Source organism: Hevea brasiliensis, chromosome 3 (assembly GCF_030052815.1).
Source record: "Hevea brasiliensis isolate MT/VB/25A 57/8 chromosome 3, ASM3005281v1, whole genome shotgun sequence".
Taxonomy (NCBI): Eukaryota; Viridiplantae; Streptophyta; class Magnoliopsida; order Malpighiales; family Euphorbiaceae; genus Hevea; species Hevea brasiliensis.
In genome coordinates this window covers 48,620,118-48,626,943 of record NC_079495.1, presented here as the reverse complement: position 1 = coordinate 48,626,943, position 6,826 = coordinate 48,620,118, and positions in this window count along the sequence as shown.

Here is a 6,826-nt window from a genome sequence, read left to right as displayed (position 1 = left end):
CTTGAACCGATGGAAACCTAAGGCATAGTAAAACATTTCATATGAAGAAAGTTAGACCAAATTAGGAACTTAACTTGATCAAATTACTGACCAAAGTTGGATCAAAATATGCCAGAACCCATGATAGCAAAGCATGAGCGATTGCGTGAACAGAGAAACTTATTTTGGCCATAACTTGAGCTACAAATCTCCAAATGGAGTGATTCAAAAAAAGAAATTCAACTAGACAAAATAAGGAACATTTTCTATGAAGGAAGTTTTATCAAATTCCAACAGTAAATGGACCAATGAAACAGTGCAACTTCGGAGCACCAAAACCGAAAATTGGCAATTTTGCCAAAATGACCTAAGCTTTGAGAAAGTGACCAAAACCAACAAGTTTTAAATGAAAAATGTAGTATGTTTGAAGTGCCAAAGTCAATGTACATATTTTCTATGCAAAAGTCAACATTTTAGTTGACTAATGAAGTGAATAGTGACATGAAAACTTGAAATAAGCTTGGAAATGGATTTGGTAATTGATTCCAACAAGTTTTAAATGCAAAATGTGGTACATCGGGAGTGTTAAAACCAATGTACCTATTGTCTATGCAAAAGTCAACATTTTTGTTGACCAATGAGGTGAATAGTGACACCAAAACTTGAAATTCAAAATTTGCAATTAGAAATGCATCTAGGGGACTTTAAATTGCAATTGGCAATTAATACTAGTAAATGTAAAACTCAAAATGTGGGATCTTGGTGTAATTAGAATTAATATATCCATTAAGTATAAAAAGGTCAACATTTTGGTTGACTAGTATGGTGAATAGTAATCAAAATGATTAGTGAATTAAGATGAAGACCTCGAACCAATTCTAAGCTTAAATGCTTAGAATTGTATGACAAATATGGACTATGCATCCTAGTCAAAATTGTTAAAAAGAAATTTAGGCCATAAATTTGAAATCCATGAAATATTCGTGGATTACTTGAAACATGAAAAATAAGTCACCTAATTGATGTGAATAGATAGTTAGGGCATATATGCCCATCACAAATGGAATTCATAAAATATTAGTAACTCAACTTGAAATATAAAATTTGTAATTACATAAGTAGACTCTTGAATGTATAAATGAGAAAGGAAAAATGTTTTGAATATAATGGTACATGTGAACCATTGTTTAGATTTGGGATCAATATGAATAATATAATGAATGGATAAATAAATCATATTAATGTATGAATGAGACATTAGTTCTCATTATTGTAAAGAGGAGAAGTATTTTGAGTACAATGGTATAAAAGGATAATTGATGTGAATTGTGATCATATAAATGATCAAATGAATGTATGAATTATGATTGAAATTTAACATGAAATAATGAAGTCATAAAGCACAATATATTAATATTTTAAAGTATCAAATGCCCTAGTATACCTAACAAGATTGGTTTGGATAGTTTGGCATGCCAATAGGGTATTGTTTTAGCGATCGCGAAAGGCTTTTTGCCTGTATTCATGGCTTTATGCCCGTATTCATGGCTTTTATGCCCGTATGCATGGCTTTTATGCCCGATTATGTGATATCATGGCTTTTTAGCCATACTGACTGCATACATGGTTGACGTTCTGCGTCCCATGGTATGACGGCCCGAGGCACCGCGGTGTCCAGTGCCAACGACCCGTTATCCAGTCCAGTCGTCTAGCATAGGTTACTTGGGCAGTCAATTAAAGTATTATTCAATTCAGGCAGCTAAGTTAAGTTAAGTATAATGAAAATCCAGTACAATTAAATTAAGTATTGAATGAATAAGCAAAATAGATTAGCAAAAGAAACATAACAAAAATATAAATTGCGTAAATGCGGACTTGAAATACAATACAGATAGAATAAATTATATACCTGCTAGTATTACTGAAAAGTTATAAATTAAGCACTTCCAAAGAGGAACAAACTAGTATATAAGATCGTTGATACTAGAAATACCATACCAAATTAAATTGATTCTTGAGTATCTGAATTATCATTTATTTCTTTCTTTACTTGTATATATTATTTCTGGTTATATTATTGCACCACTAAGCAGAAATGCTTAGCGCGATGGAATTGCTTCCTCGCAGCAGTCTGAAGGTAAAACCAAGATGGTCGATCGAGATTTTTGGAGTCGGATCTGCGAAGTGTCGGAAGAGTTCAAGATTGTCACCTCCTCAAAGAATGCATGTAGATAGGGCTCATTTTATACATGTTATGTATATTGTTCATTCCTAGCACATTGTAAATTATTTGTATATCTTGTACAAAATAAACTCATGTAATTAACCTATGAATTATGGAAGCTATTCAAAGTAAGTATTTTAGTATGTGAATTGAATTTGAGTTATAATGAGATTATACTTGTGAATATTGAGATATTGAAAATCTAATGAGATTTCTGAGAAATCTGGATCTTGCATTGAGATACATTATGTTTGAAAATTTTGAGACTATTAAGTTTGAGAAATTGAGTATATATTGAAATTGTCTTTGGCAGTTGTAAGAACTGTTAGTCAAATTACAAATGACACTTTGTCGGATTATCGTTAAAATTTTTGAAATTTCCAACTTAGTTAGATTTTCATAAAAGTAAAAATAGCCTAAATCTTCAATAAAGTTTTTGAATAAATAAATCAAGGACTGTAATGAAATCAGATAAAATAGAGTGCTCCGGCACACTGAGTGGCATAACTTGCTCGGCTACACTGTAGTCGGGTAAAGGGTGTCACATTTAGTGGTATCAGAGCGCGGTTTAGGCGTTTCTGGACCTAGATTGATTGCATATCATGCATTGCATTCATATGAGTCGAGGTGACACTATTGCAGATCTGTATTTCCTGTTTATTTTAGGTTAAGGTATGGAATAAGAGAGTGAAGAGACAATGAGATAGCGAATGGAGATGAGAAGGAAACTATATTTAAGATGAAAAAGGATGAGTACATAACTGTTTGAGGATAGGATTGAGACTAAGGAGAAAGTGAAGTAGGATAACACGGAAAGGTGAAGAAATAAAGAGGTATTAGCTCCTTGGCTATTTACATTGGGTAAATTTTGAGGACGAAATTTAAATAAGAGGGGAAGAGTTGTAACATCCTCCTGGTAGCAATTCCGCACAGTCTACTATTCCGGTGATCGGTGTCGGTCCGGACAGCTAGAACTTATGGAAAAAAATATTTAAACTAAAGTGAGAAACCATAATTAACTCAAATATTAATGAGAAAAATTTAGTAAAAATTTTAGAAATAAAATACAAACAAGTCAAATGAGCCGGTGCCCAAGCGATGGGTAACCAGAGGGAAGTTGCGATCCTCGCAACGAGGAGCCCTAGACCCGGGAAAAAATTCATAAAATAATTTTTGGGACCCCAGAGAAGGGTCACTGAGATTCCTATGGCATTAGAATGCCAAGAAAATATTTAGAAAAATTTTTCAATCGGTACAGACAATTTTGACCCGTTAAGCCAAACGGAGGGCATTTCGGTCATTTCGCCTTCAGAGGTGATTTTTGGTCGACTTGTCCAGTTAAGTAAATAATTATTATGACTCAAAATATGAATAAATATTGCTAAAAATTAAATTGAAATGTGGTAGAAAAGAAAAGAAAAGAAAAATAAAAAATTAAGCAAATTATGACATATTATGATGTCACTCACTTACTTCCAACCAATCACAATTAAACAACCTATTAATTAATAAATAAAAAGAGATAAATATGGCTAAAAACAAAAGAAATCAGCAGCCCTTCTTCTCCTTAGAAAAACGTTTTACACCCCCTCCCCTCTTCCTCCATTAAATCTCAACCAAAGCTCCATTTTCATCCTTATTACATCACAAACTCTCCTAAGTCCTTTCACTAAAAACTTGTCTATACCTCTTGGGAAGTGTTTGGCAGCCAAGAAGAAGAAAGAAAGTGAAGATTGGGACTTGGAAAAATCTGCCTACAAGAGGTTAAAGTGAGGTTAGTGCACATATGTATTTAAAACTCCTTAATTCCATGTTAGAGATGTGTAATAGGTAAGAAATTGTGAAATAAATGAACTAAACTCATGTGTATGAAGCCCATGGATTTTGGCTGCCCCTAAGGAAGGAACAAGATTGAGTGTTTGGATGGACTTGGAGTGCACTAGAGATTATGTTTAAAGTGTATGAACATAAGGATAATGAAGTAGTTGGTTAATTAAGGTAAATTGTGTAAATTTTGAATTTAAGCTAGGGTTTTGGGAGTGAAAATATGATTTGGCTTATGGAATGATTAGTGGACATTCTAATGGTCAATTAGTGACCATTTAAGGCAAGTAAATCATAATTTGAAGTGAGCTAATGCATGGTAAACTGAAATGGGGAGGCTGCCAAGAGACAGCAGAAATGAGGCTGTGAGTCAAGCATGTTTGGACTGCCATATCCTTGGCTGTGTAGGTCCAATTGGTGTTTGGTCAATTGGACATGAAACTAGGCTTATAATGGCACATTTTTGCTGAAGAAACTATGCCCAAAAGACCAAAGCAAGAGGACCAAAAGTTGGCCCCAATCCGGACACCCTGCAACAGCACCTGCAGAAATGATCAAATGAACAGTAACTGTTCATTTGGCCATAACTCACTGTAGATTTGGTCAATTGACCTGAAATTTTTACAGCAACAAGCTAAGACATAGGCAAACAACTTTTATGAAGAAACCTACCCCAAATTATGACCATAACCTAATGAAATCATTGAGCAAAGTGAAGTTTACTGTACTGAGATTTCCAGAATTTTCATGTGAGCAGCAATGTTTGGAGGACTATAACTCTCTCTAGAAAACTCGGATTTAGGCGATTCTTGAACCGATGGAAACCTAAGACATAGTAGAACATTTCATGTGAAGAAAATTAGACCAAATTAGGAACTTAACTTGATCAAATTACTGACCAAAGTTGGATCAAAATCTGCCAGAACCCATGATAGCAGCATGAACAGTGCACGTGAACAGTAAACTTATTTTGGCCATAACTTGAGCTACAAAACTCCAAATGGAGTGATTCAAAAAAAGAAATTCAACTAGACAAAATAAGGAACATTTTCTATGAAGGAAGTTTTGTCAAATTCCAACAGTAAATCGACCAATGAAACAGTGCAACTTCGGAGCACCAAAACCGAAAATTAGCAATTTTGCCAAAATGACCTAAGCTTTAAGAAAGTGACCAAAACCAACAAGTTTTAAATGAAAAATGTAGTATGTTTGAAGTGCCAAAGTCAATGTACATATTTTCTATGCAAAAGTCAACATTTTAGTTGACTAATGAAGTGAATAGTGACATGAAAACTTGAAATAAGCTTGGAAATGGATTTGGTAATTGATTCCAACAAGTTTTAAATGCAAAATGTGGTACATCGGGAGTGTTAAAACCAATGTACCTATTGTCTATGCAAAAGTCAACATTTTTGTTGACCAATGAGGTGAATAGTGACACCAAAACTTGAAATTCAAAATTTGAAATTAGAAATGCATCTAGGGGACTTTAAATTGCAATTGGCAATTAATACTAGTAAATGTAAAACTCAAAATGTGGGATCTTGGTGTAATTAGAATTAATATATCCATTAAGTATAAAAAGGTCAACATTTTGGTTGACTAGTATGGTGAATAGTAATCAAAATGATTAGTGAATTAAGATGAAGACCTAGAACCAATTCTAAGCTTAAATGCTTAAAATTGTATGACAAATATGGACTATGCATCCTAATCAAAATTGTTAAAAAGAAATTTAGGCCATAAATTTGAAATCCATGAAATATTCATGGATTACTTGAAACATTAAAAATAAGTCACCTAATTGATGTGAATAGATAGTTAGGGCATATATGCCCATCACAAATGGAATTCATAAAATATTAGTAACTCAACTTGAAATATAAAATTTGTAATTACATAAGTGGACTCTTGAATGTATAAATGAGAAAGGAAAAATGTTTTGAATACAATGGTACATGTGAACCATTGTTTAAAATTGGGATCAATATGAATAACATAATGAATGGATAAATAAACCATATTAATGTATGAATGAGACATTAGTTCTCATTATTGTAAAGAGGAGAAGTATTTTGAGTACAATGGTATAAAAGGATAATTGATGTGAATTGTGATCATATAAATGATCAAATGAATGTATGAATTATGATTGAAATTTATCATGAAATAATGAAGTCATAAAGCACAATATATTAATATTTTAAAGTATCAAATGCCCTAGTATACCTAACAAGATTGGTTTGGATAGTTTGGCATGCCAATAGGGTATTGTTTTAGCAGTACTGCGAAAGGCTTTATGCCTGTATTCATGGCTTTATGCCCGTATTCATGGCTTTTATGCCCATATGTATGGCTTTTATGCCCGATTATGTGATATCATGGCTTTTTAGCCATACTGACTGCATACATGGTTGACGTTCTACGTCCCATGGTATGACGGCCCGAGGCACCGTGGTGTCCAGTGCCAACGACCCGTTATCCAATCCAGTCGTCTAGCATAGGTTACTTGGGCAGTCAATTAAAGTATTATTCAATTCAGGCAGCTAAGTTAAGTTAATTATAATGAAAATCCAGTACAATTAAATTAAGTATTGAATGAATAAGCAAAAGAGATTAGCAAAAGAAACATAACAAAAATATAAATTGCGAACTGCATGCACTTGAAATACAATACAGATAGAATAAATTATATACTAGTATTACTGAAAAGTTATAAATTAAGCACTTCCAAAGAGGAACAAACTAGTATATAAGATCGTTGATACTAGAAATACCATACCAAATTAAATTGATTCT